Consider the following 15898-nt stretch of genomic DNA (forward strand, 5'->3'; position numbering starts at 1 on the left):
GGAGGTTCGAGAGAGAGAAATTAAATCTGGCTAGGAGTTGGGTTCATAAATGTTTCCATAGAGGAGATATATCTTAAGATAAGATGAAGATTAGTTAGCATTTTGAGAGGTGGGTGTGGGAGAATGATTGAGAAAATTGCATAAGCAAAAGCATAGAAAATGCAATGTATTATAGTTAAAATTTTTTTTAGGCACTCAAGATATTCTTAGTGTTTCTGGATTAAAGGTAAAATAATAGAGAACCATAACATTATTGTAACCTTGGAGTAAGCAAAGATTTCTTATATAGAAAACAAAAGATGCTAATCATTAAAAAAAAATTGGTAAACATACTCTATTAAGAATCAAAATGTATGAGGATTGCCAGATGGGATGGGACTTGTGGGGGCTGGGTGAAAATGGTGAAAAAATTAAGAAGTAGAAATTGGCAGTTACAAAATAGTCACAGGGATGTGTACAGCATACAGAATATAGTCAATAATATTGTAATAACTATGTATGGTGCCAGGTGGGTACTAGATTTATTGGGAGATAACTTCTCAAGTTATATAAATGTCTAACCACTGTGCTATACACTTGAACCTAATATTGAATGCCAACTGCAATTGAAAAAAATAAAAATTAAAAAAGAATAAGAATGTAAGAATAAAATACTGTCAAGGGAATGAAAAGGTCATTCAGAGAGTGGGAGATGATATTTACTACACACACACACACAACTTGAATCTAGAATAAAGAACTCCTGAAAATCAATAAGAAAAAGATAACAATAGAAAAAGCGAGCAAAAGATTTGAATGGACATTTCACAAAAGCAGATACTAAAATGTCCTGTAAACATATGAAAACATGTCATTAGTCATTAGGAATATGCAAATTAAAACTACAATGAGATATCTTTATATACCTACAAGAATGGCTACAATGAAGAAAGATGATTATCAAGTGTTGACAAGGATATGCAACAATTAGAATTCTTTATCTGAAGTGTAAACTGTTACAACTACTTTGAAAAACTATTTAGTAATATCTACTAAAACTGAATATATACATAACCAATGACTTAGCAGTTTCACTTCTAGGTGTATACCTAACAGAAATGACACGTATTAGAATGTTTACAGCAATACTATTTATAATAGTCCTAAACTAGAAATTAGCACATTAACCCATCGACAGTAGAAGGAATAAATAATTTTAGTATGTTTATACAATAAAACACTCACATAATGGAATATAGCAATGAGAACAAATATATAAGTACATGCAACAACAAATAGACTTTGAAAATATAATGTCGAGAAAAAGAACTAAAATGAAGGATCATGTCAACATGCTGTGTGATATCATTTGTATAAAGTTCAAAATCAGGCACAATGAATCTATGCTGTTAGGATTGCGGCTATTGTAGGAAAGGTGGGGGTGGAGTGCCTGGAAGGGAGCATGACAGGGGCTTCCAGGGTGTTGGAAATGTTCTTCTACTTGATCTTAGTGCCGATTGCACAGGTATGTATGTTTGTGTACATTCATTCAACTGTATTCTTATGATATGTGCACTTTCGTGTGTGTTATATCTTAATAGAAATTTCTACTATTCGATGCTACTATTTTTATTAAATTATTTTGACAAAAGTAGGCAAAATTCCCCAATAAGAAGACCATTTTCAAATACTATCAAGTTTGTATATTTTTAGGATGAATGTAATGTTTTTTTTGAGTTCTTTTTTTCCATAGTCGGCTTGATTTTACTTAAAATGATTTACGAGAAAATAAAAGTTCCTTGATTGCTGATGCTTCCTTGCTGAATTTCAGAAGTGCACAGAGGAGACTGATATAGAATTCAATGATGCCAAAGAGAAAAATGTGTATCTAGAACTCAGAATCTATAAAATCTTAACAATTGGCAGTTCTGTGCTTGCATCTCCCTTGGGGTATGTCAGGGTTCCCTCCAAGAAGCTCCAATAGCAGCATTCTAGCAGAATGTTGCATTTAAAGATAAATCCTTCTGAGTACCACACTGAAATTTCTAAGCAAAAATGAAGTGCTGCATCAAAAAATAGCAGTGAAGCCACATCATGACAGATTTTAAGTTACAATGCCCTTTGGGTTTAGTAGTAATATGATAGCTTTTACACAAACGAATCTTTCACTAAGATGCAATGGGTAGCTTTTCAGAATTGTAGCAATGGAATACACATGGCCAAGTAGTAATCCATTTATATCTGAATATCTTGCCCATGCACTAAGTTTCTTATATTTAAATCTTGAAAAAAAAATGAGTAAGATTTATTTACTATCTAGTAGAAAATATAGTTTGGATAGACATGCAACATTATTGGTTGCAATCCTTTTTAAAAGCTGCATTGAAAAATCTGAGAATTTCAGAATTTAAGTAAAGAAGATAAACAAAATAATTGGTTTTCAAAAAAGTCTTTAGATTCAATTGTCTTCTTTTAAGCTGAACTTAAAATGGTTTTGCTTTGTTATAGTTTTTCCACTTGTAACCCAATAGTATTAAACATGACCATGCAAGAAAAGAAACTCAAAGAAGGGAAAACAGAGTTCTGACAAATGCTTTGTCAAGGTTTTTGAGATAGTTTTTAATATACCTGACTTATCAAAAGGGAATGTCATGTGCCTAGTTCCTAAATTGCTAAGTCTTTAGAGAAGCCAAAATTATCTCCAGACAGGGCTTTACTAAAATTGTCTGAGGTCGAGAAAGGATTGGGAGGTCACAGTAGCTTGACGAAATTTTCTGGCAAAAAAACCCAGGGAGATGGTCCTGAGCTACAAACGCCCAGTGACTCCTGTCTGTGGCATTGAGACACTTCCCTGAGGTCTGAAGCCTCTTTCTGTTACAAACAGAGAAACTATTTGCTCTCACCTCATAGCATGCTAGGGACCTAATGGTAGCATAGAACTATGACTTATTTTAGAAACCTTACTCAAAATACAGACTTTCCTAGGAACAACGACAACTATATTTCTCAAAGCACTGAATATTTCCAGAGGAATTATATTTCATAAAATTTTAGAGGTAAACAATTTAGGAATCTACCCTTCATTTTATATGAGAAAAAAATGCAATTGGGAGAACTTAATGCAGTATGGTACCTGTCTGATGGTAGAATCAAACCCAGAGCTCCTTGTATGAGGACATTGTTGGAATATTTAAACCTGTATGATCAAAGATATGCAAAAATCATATATTTTTGTCATTATCTTTAAAAGTTAAAGTAAATTAGTATTTTTTCTTTTTATATTTTGACTGAAATTTAGAAATATTCACTTTTAAGTGAGATTTTAATTTTAATGTTTTATTAATGTAACTAATGGAAAAAAAAATTAAATGAAAGAAAGCCTGAATGACCAAGAGCCAACATTTCTCTCCATTTTAAAGAACAGCAGAAGATTAATTTGCAACAGCTCATTTTAAATAATTCTTCTAATTTTCCCAATGGGAAAAACAGAGAACAACAAAGCCCATTAAAACTATACTTTTAACCATTATGTAAGGATCAATATAACTAATTCTAATGGCCTTATAGTAGGAGGCATACTCACATTTCTACTGGTGGTTTTACTGAAGTACTATCAGAACGGCAACCAAAGTGCAATCTTGAAAAGACACATTTTCTAAGCAATGTCAAGTGACCTTCCATTGGAGCAGATCAAAGCAGCGTGGCCACTGAGGCCTCTGGCTGTCTTTAGGCCTCCCCTCTATAGCTCTCACAAAGTGTGGGGCTCTAGGGGCTGCATACAGCAACTCAGGAGGCCAACACTGCCAACTACTGTTATAAATTCTAGCTCCAGGACAGAAAATGTTTTGCCCCCTAGTTTTAGAGAATTTCGGTTCTTGCATTCAGTGTGTAGGCTATTTGCATTTAAGAACGAAAAGGAAAAAAAAAGGTACAGTGGTTTACTTAATGGTTCTTTTAAAAAGATATTTTCCCCCAGAAGCTTGCTCAGTTTTAAGAAACAGAGTTAATATTTGCTCTGTCAGTGCTCTCTACTTCCACGCTGGAGGAGAAAAGAGATTTCCCTAGCTTAAATATTAACCAAACATTTCAAAGGTATTCAAAAGCTGTTGCCCATGTTAAAATAAAAATAGAAACAGCCTTCTAGAAAACACAACTTAGGAACAACAGAAATGGCAAAAACTGTGCTATAATCCTTTTTTCCTTTTTTTGTACACATATCCTATGGACACCATTGTATTATGGCCACCAATTATAATGCACTATAGGTATTCAGAAAATATTCTAATGGAGTATTTTAATCATAGAAGAGGCTACTCTGGGTCCATCATCAGCCAAGAAATCACGTTCACCCACTAGCAGGAGAGAGGGCTCCTATCTGGCAACAAGAGCTTCTGTGCAAGCAGCATGAAAGCCAGCATTGCATACCTGCGGAAACCTGGTGGGGGTGACTTATCTGGCCATGCCAGGGATGGGGTGAGCAGAGATTGTGAGTAATGGGAAGACAGTGGGGTTAGAATGGTGAAAAGAGTGAGGGGGATTTAGAGAGAGAAGGGGGAGTGCTGGGTTTGGCTTAGGTTCACAGACTAGACTAAATTAGCGCCAATTCCTTATTTGGAATTTCCTAATGTCTCATTCCTAAAACAATTTCCTTCCCATTTATCTTTTGATTGTGTGGCACAAATCTGTATAGAATGAAGTATTGCAGAGCAAAAATTATATAAACAGGAACAATCTAGTTGGCAGGGTATCTAACTCCTCCAAACAAAGAACCTGGGCAAGTGAGAGACAACATGATATCACCCTTATCCTGAGAAACTCCAAGTAACCTGTAGCCCAGGGGATGCTTGTACTCCAACAGGTCTTAAGTGGGTATTGAACAAATGGCCAATCCCTGGCCTGGCTTCTTGGACCTCTGCCATTGTCTTGACATCCTAGAAATTGATGCTACTTGCTTCAGTCATGCAGGTGCTTCTGGGACACCAGTGATATGCAAAACAGCATCAGATAAGGTCCTTCAGTGAATGTCCAAGGATTTCTGCACTGGAAGTGATTTATCATAAATGATTGCCCCTGTTCTTGTGTATCATGTTTATTCTTGTACCATTATACTGACTTTGCACCAGTTTTTCTTCTGTGGAATTTCTTTTTGGCCTCCCAAATGACTCCTTCTCACTCTTCCAAAGAACTCCAAAAGTCAAAGATATGATTTTTTAATAAGGAGCCACATGGAAAAGTAGAGAATTTAATCATAGTGCTCGTCACTTTCTTTTTCAATGATTTGCTTTATAAGGCAACAAAGGAATGGAAATATTTTCTTTTAGAAGAAAATTTGTTTTGACTCTTGGTCTCTTCTGAACTTCAAACAGCCTTTTAAGCTCCCTTTGCTTTAAAGGACACAAATGAAAAGTAAACAATTCCTAAAAAAGGACCTGGTGCTCAATGTATTTAATTTGACAAAACATGTTTCCAGTGAAAAGAAAATGCAAAAAGAATCTAAAGTTCCCAAACTGTGCAATTTCTATTTCCAAACTACAATTGACTTGTGTCCGTCTTTTTTTTCTTAACATCCACTTTCTCTGTGTCCTATACCTGTCTTCCTAGTCACCCTCCCTCTCTCCTGTTTATCTTTTCTGCTTCTCATCTTTTTTGTCTCTCGTGTCTCCAGCATCTCTTTGTCTCTGTCTCTGCCTATCTCTTCATGTGTATGTGCCTATCTGTCCTTCTCGCCTTTTTGTCTCTGTCTCTTATCATAATACTGCCATTAAACTAGAAAGCACTCATAAAATTTGTCATTTGTCTTGTTTTGCAGCCATATTATATTAATTTTGTTTTCAGGATTTGCTTCTATAAATCAAAAGATTAATAGCAAGATTTTGTTAATATCAGGACAAATTCGTCACAGTGTCAAGATAAAACAATTAAATTAAGGCCATAGCTCCGGTTAAGTCTCACATAGTTGCAACAACTGAGGATCGTTTTCATATGTGCTAACACAAGAGTATCCGCCATAAGTATGACAAAGTGGAACAAGTTCAGATCTTAAATCCACCATAGAATTTCATGATATATTTCTCTAGAAATTCATCATCAGTGTCCTAGGTTATATAAATACTACAACTTTTCATGCGGAGCTTGAAAAGTTGCTTTTCTATATATAAGGTGCTTTTCCATATATTAAGTATACTTCTAAACTGTTATGTCCAACATATTTCTGACAAAGAAAATTATGCTCAAGGATAAATAATTCCATGGCAAAGCAAATATACAAAATGAAGCCAATGATGGGCCATGCTAGAAAAAAAATTTCTTCCAAAATCAGGTACTTCCTTAATTGTGACAACTACACTGAGCAACAGTGTCTGCTAAGAGGTCCTACATCATAGAGTCACTGGTACATTGGAAAAATTAATGCATTGGCTTTAATCTATTCATTTTTTTGCTAGAGTGTACTGAACACTCTGTGTTTACACTTCTCATCCAGCAATGAGGTAGATAGAATAAAAGAAGTCAATCCTCTTTCAATATTTTCCAAACCACCTGAAATCCCATGGAGGACTACAAGATAAAAACACCTTCCCAGTGCCGAGTCTCTAAGTTCTTTCCTAACAGTAATATGTATTCAAATTTTTTTTTAAATGGCAAAATTGAAAGAAAAGGGATATTTTAGGTGCAGGAAACCTAAAGTGGTAATATTAAAGTAGAAGTGAGAATTTCACAAATATCTATCGTACACATACAAAATACATCTATCTATCCACATAACGAATAATACTCCCTGTTGAGGAGCTAAATTTACCTGGTTTCCAGAGAGATTTCTATGCCCAAGAGTCTAAATAAACATAAAGCCATTGAGCTTTGGCTTGAACTAGGTGGAAGATTAAAAACTCAAAATGTGCCTATCATAAAAATCATGTGACAAGAGTGCAAATCACCCATGTCACTCAATTTTATTATAAGCCTCCAGTCACTATTTTGTCAATCTAAATGTGAATTCTTGAACATGCACAATTATTAGTTTAAATATATTTCCTGAAGAGAAAAGAGAGAGAGAGTTCTAACATACTTAGATTAAACATGAATCTCATCTTTAGCTAAGTAGGTATTCCGAGACAAACTTCAAAAGAAAAAGAACCATCATTCATAAAGATAAAGGAAATGTGGGAAATCAGTCATATCTTCATTACATTTAGCAAAATAACCCAGTATTACAATTTAAATAAAAACAAGTTAAGTTACACCAAGATGATATTGGGCAAGAGGCGTGAAATTAGCACATTCTGTTTGCTCTAATTCTGATACCTTTCACTTCTCCTGAAATTGATTTTAATTGTTTTATATTTTTGTCACATACTTCATGAAAAGTGCCCTGAGGTACAAATGCTGATCAGCCAGCAATGCTTACCTTCGTTTTTTTAAGATTACAGTCCTCAGTCACTTCTGCATTCAAGCACTGTATGAGGTATTACAGTGAGAGACAAATAATTCCATCATTTCAGCCTGGTGCTCCTGTGAAATGTGGTGCTAGGAAACAGCAGACAGGCAGTGCATCTGAACAAATCATAGGTCCTGTAATTGCCGCTTAGCTCTAATTACTATTGAGGATAGTGTTTGCAACTTGATTCCAGGGAGAGGGCAGACTACCTTCTGACGACACTGAACCAAATATATCCTAAAAGACGGACAAGTTACTTTCTTTCATGTAATTTTTCTATCTTCCCAGCTACTCAGAAACTACCACTCTGCCACAGTAAAACCGAAGTCAAATCATTTGAAAGCCATTTCTTGCCAGAAAAGCAATTTAATTCTCTCTAAACATTTATGCATAAAAATTTGGAATTTTGGTAGAATTTAAACTTAAGGAAATTGTTTTTTCTTCTAGATGGGCAAAAAGATCTTTAAAATTGTTTTTTACTTCAAAAAGAAATGCATTCTTAAAATATGAAATTTATTTATATTGTTATTCCAGAATAGTTTATTTGCATGCCATTAGGCATGAAGAACTTGTTTACTTTCTTGTGGATTTTTAGGTTTTAAATAAAAATTTAAAGCATATAATTTAAAAATACTAAAGCAATAATTTGATGCTGATAACATTAATGAGGATGTTTCTGATTTCAACTAAAAAACTTGATTTCAGTTGTATGGGGAATTATGGTGAAAGTAACAGTTGTACAGGCTTGAAACTAAAATGATACATTATTTATTCAAATATCTAACCAATTTCACTCTCTATCTAGTGCCATCTGACTACGTGATCAGAATAAAGCTTCTGATATATCCATGTTACACAGCATGGGTATGACTGGTTGTTTTGCTTTGGCTAAGCTTATTGTCACTGACACTGATAATTTAGTTTAATGGTAATCTGTCCGAATGAAAAAAACTTGAAATGACTGTTGTTTGTAAATGTCAGGAAGGATTTTACACCTTTGGTTGTGCAACTTAGCACATTCACCAACGAACACTTGAGTGGCGTACAGAACAAATTATACCCACCCAAATTCAGCGATTTAGTATATCTGCTTATGTCAGATTTGCACAGTAACTATTAGAGACAGGTAAACCTAAGGGAATAATTAGATGCAGCAATCAAAATGGTAATTATAAAACCAGCTCTTAGAAATGGTGCACATCTCCAGGCCCAATGATCTCAGTTGTTATGAATAACAAAATAACATTCTAATTGGAACATAGTATGTTAGCTCTATACTTATTTTTCCCCAAATAACAATTGTGTACTTATTGCTCACGCAATATTTAGTTCTTCATGATTAAAATAAAATTATAGTCACTGCTGTTGTTTTTACTTTCTAAATTTATTTTTTTAAATCTACACCTATTTTAATAAAAATCGTTACCTCCTCCACCCAATCTATACCTATGATAGACCTCTCCTAAGAAAACTCTTTGGTCTGTAGGGATTATGTTGATGTTTTCTTTGAAGTATTTTTCTTTCATGGAGCTAGGCAAAATATTTCATTATTTTATGTCTGCCCCTAAATCATGCCTGATTCCTGGAGCATTTTTCTAGAACATTTCCAGGTCTGGCATACTAGCCCATCCTCAAACTCCCAAACCCTTTATTGGTACCTCTCATAGGTCCTTAGATTAGTTCAGTAGTATACAAAGTATGGTCCCCAGATCAGTAGCATCAGCATCACCTGAGAACTTGTTAGCAAAGCAAATTCACAGGCTCCATCCCAGACCTGTAGAATCACAAACTCTGAGGGTAGGACCCAACGACCTATGTTTTAACCAGCCCTCTAAGTGATTTGAGTACCATGGTCCATGGTGCATGTTTGTAGTAAGAGAAGGGGAATGTGGCAAGGAACATTTAAGCCTCTATGGGAGAAACTATGGGAAAGTAAAGACTTAGCAGAGAGATGGCATTTAAATGGTCACCTAAAGAATGAAAAAAGTCTAGATAAATCTGAAAGAGGCACCAGGAATCCCTCACTTGTCTAACTCATCACCTGTGCCCTTGAGTTAATACAACCCCACCAATTCTAAGATCTTACTCCATCAGTCACCATCTTTCTTCAGTCATTCTATTTTTAAGGAAAACAAAGAAGACTTGCTTCATTCCTGTTAGTCAATTCATCTACCAACTACTCTCTTATCCTTTAACTTTCAATTCTCTCTCTTTTTTTTTTTTTTTTGCTATCACCTCACTTCATTTCATAAATCCAGTGATCTGGCTTCTGATTTCACAGCCTAACACAACTATAGTTTTGGAGCCCTTTATCAATCCGTCTTGACCTCTGATCCATTGGTAGAATATGATCCCACGTCTAAATGACCTCTTTTCCAAGCTCAACATTTTTATTTCCAACCACCTATTGTATCTCTCTCACCTGTATCCCAATGGCAGCCCCACTTCAACTTGTATAAAATTAAAATAGTCAACTCCCCCTAAACCCCAAGGGACATTCCTCCTCTGGTTGTCTTTTTTTTCATTGCCTGGCACCATAAGATTCTAAAACTGGAAGCTGTATTTAATGTCTCCCTTTTTCTTGACCCTGAATCAAGTCAGTTATCTCTATGACATCCTTCACCTCCTTCCCCTTTTCATACACAATACCATTACTTTCATTTAGGTCTTCATTAGCTGCTCAGTAGCATAAGCCTTTCATCACTGTATTCTCCCTGTAGTCAAATAAATTTTTAAGACGAACAGCTCAAGTCAATAATTTTCCTATTCAAATATCTTCCATGACTCCCCTTGGTGACTTATGGCCTCTAAAATCCAACACACCTGTTCAAATCCCTACTCTGCTACTTATCAGCTAGACAACATTAAATTAATTGACTTGTTAAGCTCCAGTTTTCTCAGCTGTCAAGTAGAAATAAAACAGTTATCATATCTCATGAGGAGATCTGAAGAAACTAATGCATGCAAATTCTTACTAAAGTACATAGAACATTGAAGGATTTAGTAAATGATAGTGTTATTATCACTATCACTAAAGCCATCTCCATAGAATACAATTCTAACACTTCATTTCAGTTCAGTACCCATCGCCATCCTCAAACTTAACTGAAAACCATTTTCTTATTCATACTTTGTAAGATATGCTAAACTGAATTCTTCCTCAAGGGCAAGAACCAAATTTTATTTTTCTTTCTGTCTCCGGCTTCATAGGGTAGTGTTTTACACCTAGCAGTCACTTCAGAACTATTCACTGTATGGAGTACTGGCTGGTTCTTGTACATACATACACACTTCCTTAGTTCTGTCACTTTGTTCATGCTCTCCTGATTCCCAGGATGCCCTTCCCTTTCTTTGCCCTTTCAAATTCTCTCCATTTCAAGTGGAATTTTAAATGTTATCTCTTCTAGGAAGACTTCCCACTTCCATTAGAAGAAAGCACCTTGCTCTCCTCTGAACCCATAATACATTTAATTTACTCTTCTCTTATGGTACTTAAGACATTCTATTGTATATGTGTCTTCTTTTCCAAGGAACTTTAAGCTCTTCTGGGTTAGAAACCAGACTTGATTTACTGCTGTTTGTTTAGTGTGTTGCCCAGAAAAAGCACTTAGCGAATGTGTTGAATAAATAAATGAGGTAAAGGGAACAATATCTACATTCTTATAAAAACTGTGTTGCTGCATACTGCCTGCTTAAAAGTTTTCCCATTGATAATCATGTTGGTCTTCAAAGAATAAATAGATTATGAGAATTAAAGAAACAAATGTAATAGGATCCCTTATAAATGGTATGTGTTCCTAACCTTAGGTTTAAAATTAGTATTCTAGAACTCAGAAGCATTTTCCATAGTAACAAAATCATAAATGGTTATTGGATTCCTGGGATAGTTCTCAAAAGCTTAATTAACCCACAGGACTTATGTATTAGCTAAAACCTTTCACCTCGATGCTGACATTATAAGGGTTCTTGAAAAGGGGTCGATATACTATGAGTGTTTATGAAGATGCTCAGTCTTCCTTGCAAAATATAAAACCATGAATTTCATTTTCTTCTTTACATTTTAAGACATACTCAGAAGATCATAACCAGAGGCCAATTTTCCTATGTATTCCAATGATTTCATTTCCAGGATGAATGTGATCCACTTAAAGAATAAATTTATAATTGTCAATTACAAATTGTCAATTCAGAAAATGATAGCCCTCTATAAAACTGTCTAAATGTTTAAGTTTTTGGAAATCAGAACTTGTTTGCTTTTTTGCTTACAACTCTAAATTTCAGCTCCTTTGTCTCCTTTTTGGATAATTTTAAATTGATTATGACCCCTGATACTCTAGCTTCAGTTCATTTACCCACATCCCATGACAAATGCATAATGACCTGTTAATAAACTTTTAATTACATTCATTAAGGAAGTCTGTTATTTTAAAGTAACTCTTGAGTGAATAAATAATTATTTTTAATGGAAAAAGGATTGCCTAATTATCTGAATTGCCATTTATTTATTTAAAGTAAGCAGTATATAAACAAGTTATCTCTGAAAAAAACATATTTTCACTGTTACTTTTGCTCCCTCCAGCACTAAGCTTAACATTATAGTAAACTGAAAACTGGAATCCCTGGTCCTTAGGAAGGTAACAGTCTATTTGGAGATCAAAAATAATATATCTGAAACAATTAGAGAGTAAGACTAAGACATAAAATTTAGTGTGAATTGTGGGCACAGACAGATAAGCAGTACAGGAGAGAAGAAAAACGGGCAGGGATCTTTATTCCTTAATGTATCTTAAGTACCAAGAACTGTGCCTTGCACGTATTATGGCCTCAAAAAACAACTGCTGCACCAAAAGGATAGACAAAAGTGGGTTAGAATGGCTGGAGATAGTTTTACTCTAAAGACAGGGCTTGACCAAGACCTTGAAATATGTGATTTCTTGGTTCCTCCTTTTGCTTACCACCTACATCCAGACTACTAGCAAGTCTTGTTGTCTCCACCTTTAACATATATTGCAAAGCCTTCTGTTTCTCTCCATATCACTGTCGCAGTCTCGTCCAAGCCATCAACATCTATCTGGACTACAGCTAATGGCTCTTAACAGATCTTTTGGGGACAACTTATGTGTTCCTACACTTGGTTCTCCATACAGCAGCCAAACAAAAAGTTTAAAAATACAAATCTTATCATGTTACTTCAGTGCATAATGGTTTCCCACTGCACTGTGAATGAAATCTTACCATAACCTACAGTTACCTCATGATTTAGTCCCTGCTTACTTCCAAAGCCTGACCTTGTACCAACTCCCTTTATCCTCCACACTCAACCTTCACCCCAGAACAAAACTTCTGCTCTCTTTTCCAAACACGTCAAATTAATTCTTATCTAAAGGCTTTTGGCTTTGCTGTTCCCTCAACACAGAACACTCTTCCCCCAATTCGGTGTGTCTCAGCTCAGTTGAGAAACAATTGAGGTCATCAGCAAGGCCCTCCCTCTACTACACTGCTGTTTTGTTTACTCCATCCACCTATCTGTCTCTAAAATGATCTTGTTTTATTTGTTTACTTGCTCATTGTCTCCTCTCACTAGAATATAATCTCTATTACCGCAACAACTATATTTTATGTGTTCTATTCCCTGCTTCTAGAACAGTGCCAGGCCTATGCTAGGCATTCAGTATGTGTTTTGAATGAATGAATGCATAACTATACTTTCTTAGCCTTTTCAAGTATGAAGCCACTTTTTAAATATTAAATGGTTTGAAGGACTCTTTACATGTTACCAATGTTTTTTTTTCCTTAGTATTCACTGATTATGCACAATGTTGTCATGAAGTCAGTAACATTTAAAATAAAGGTATTTCATTACCATAGTAGGGCCGACATACATTTGGCAAGAGTATACTGGGTATGCGTATAAAATAGTATTTATTCAGTCAACCACATACTTAGTGCACATTTCCATTTACAGGTATATGAGGATCCTCAGCCCACAGGCGTATGGGATCCACTGACTGATGTGCAGACTTGATATAAGAGAGCAAAAGCAATGGCAGCTGTCCTCATTACAGCTTTTTTAAGACATAAAAATAAACTCAGTGTAAAGCCTTATCCTAAACTAAGGATGAACTAACTTATTTTTTGAACCCTCCAACAGCAAAGTAGATTTTATTGGTCACCTTTACACATTTGTATAACAATGGCTAACATATAACATTTATTATGTGCCAACATTGTTCTAAGCATTTTATGCATATACTAATTTACTCAATTTTCAAATTAACACAGTAAGAGATAAAGTTTCTACTATCTGCATTTTGTAGATAAGGGAACAAGATACACAAAGATTAAATATCTTGCTTAAGATTTTAAAGCAGGTAAGTGGCAGAGCTGAGATTCAAACTCACACTGTCTGGCTTGAGAGTCCATACTTTAACCACTGTGTTACACTAGTAGAGGATCTCTTGCACTATATACAGCATATAAGAAAAATTACATATCAGATGTCAGCTGCTTCTAAATGTGTATAATATGTATTCCATTCCCAAACATTTTTAAGTAGTTGTTTCTTTCATTACTGCCAAGTAAAGGTCTGAAATGCTAGCAGCAAGTGACTTCTTGAAGCAGTTCTATATCATGTGGGAAATCATGAGGAAAATCTAAATCAAATACCAAATCTCACTGTGCCTTTAATATCACTGTGAAAACAGCATGATTTTCTAGGACACATTGTGAAGTCTGAGGTGATAAGATAGCATATCTTAAAATGACTTGAAACCAAAAATGGATTTGTGAGTGTTATTCCCAACTCACCAAGAATGTCCTATTTTGGCAGGTTAGAACATGGGGATTCAGACCTCACCTTAATATATAAGGTCTTTAAGTGTGCCTACCTCAGAGATTTCTGCACAACATCGGGTCAGGCTGTTTATGAAGAAAGTCCAATATTAGCTTGTAGAACCAAGACAGAATGCCAATGAGGCTCAGGTTGTTTCGTCATTCATGTAAGTTCCTTCAATTATTCTAACACCATCTATTCCCTCCCTTTTAAAGAAATTAATTAGCTTTCTTGTAAAATATGAATGAAATCAAGGAGGAGTTGAATCTACTGAACAGCACATGTTGTGCAACATGACCCTTATGTAATAAATCTTTCAGAAAGCAGGTCTTCTTTTCTCCTGTCTTCACTTTTCTCATGTGAGACTTGGCAAACGGGACATTCTGAGTCTGACAGGCCACTTCTCTGCTCTTCAGCTGACAACTCTTTTACACAAACATCAGACAAAACCTTTACTGGGGCACGTAGAGGATCAAAACTTTTGAATCATGTCCAGTTAAGAGAATCCGTCCATCCCTGAGCTCTCCACCTGCCCCATGTCCCCAAAGCATCATAGCACTCTTGCAAGTCATCCCAGCTCCAATGAGATGACACAAAACACTGGATAGGGGAAGGATTAGCTGTCAACATGAAGCTGGAAAATATTTGCATGCAATTCTTTGAGACAAGGAGTCCGCGGATCCTAATTTAAGAATTCCTGGCATAAAGCCTAAAGAAAAAACAAAGCCCCCAAATAAATGCTCACTGGGGCAAATAGAACCAGATTGAATCAACTTTTAAAGGATTCTGTGATTCGAAGAGATTAAAAATCTCTGCCGATATTTCTAAAAAATTGTGGACAAACTGAATATCTTTTTGCAAATTGAATTTGATTTTTAATGTACTAGAAGAAGCCAGTAAATAAAGGACCTCTATAATGAATCTTTCTGTAAAGCAAATACCTGTTTCATAAACTGTAGGTGTAATCCAGAGTTTTTCAGTTTTTACAAAAGATTCAGATTTTCAACATCAGATTTACTTAAACTAGAACATATAGTGATATTATATGAATAGTAACCAACTTTCATTAGCAATTTATAACGTAGCATGGAGGTCAAGTTCAGGTTTGATGTAAACTGAAAAATAAGAAATTCCAAAAAGTCCTTGCTCTTAAGTGGACAGAACCTTAGTTATCCTCTGCTCCAAAGACCTCATTTTGGGGTGAATAAATTAGGGTTCTGAGAGTTTACATGACTTGCCCAAGGTCACTGCAATCATTACAGACAATAAGAAATAACAGCTGTAAAAATGATGACAGTGATTATGATGATGATGACAGCACTATGATCTATTGAGCATTTACTTGAGCTAAGCCTTTTAAAGACTTTAACCTCATGTACTTTCACTACAACCCTAGAGAAAGATTTTATTACATCCACTCAGCAGATGAAACACCCTGCCCAGGGCTCCTCAGCCACTAAACGGACAACTCAGAACTCAAACTAACTCACAATTCAGAACCTTGTTTTAACTTGAAAGACTGTGCTCTAAGGCACTAGTTTAAACTGCTCCCCAGAATACAACGGAACACAGAATCACATGGTCTTGAAGTATAAATAATTAAGAGCTTAGGAAAGATGTATCTACAACCTTTAAGGTTTATTCAGATATTCAAA

At 35.3% G+C, this 15898-nt stretch overlaps 1 protein-coding gene across 6 annotated transcripts in view; it reads right to left on the minus strand.

Moving 5' to 3' along the window:
- Positions 1 to 15898, minus strand: part of ZNF385B (zinc finger protein 385B) — a 344341-nt gene that overhangs the window by 75071 nt on the left and 253372 nt on the right. Inside the window, exons 1-2 of one of the 6 annotated variants that reach the window (XM_039855978.1) lie at positions 7382 to 7700; positions 3113 to 3175 (exon numbers count right to left, since the gene is read on the minus strand). The exons of 2 other annotated variants lie outside the window; for them this stretch is intronic. The gene's annotated coding sequence lies outside the window, so the exon portion shown is untranslated. Of the gene's footprint in view, positions 1 to 3112; positions 3176 to 3562; positions 3756 to 7381; positions 7701 to 15898 lie in introns of those variants that run through there. 3 more of the 6 variants (XM_039855976.1, XM_039855979.1, XM_039855977.1) reach the window with 3 other exon arrangements.

The sequence above is a fragment of the Pteropus medius genome, unplaced genomic scaffold, assembly GCF_902729225.1.
Source record: "Pteropus medius unplaced genomic scaffold, Ma_sr-lr_union100, whole genome shotgun sequence".
In the NCBI taxonomy this organism is placed as follows: domain Eukaryota; kingdom Metazoa; phylum Chordata; class Mammalia; order Chiroptera; family Pteropodidae; genus Pteropus; species Pteropus medius.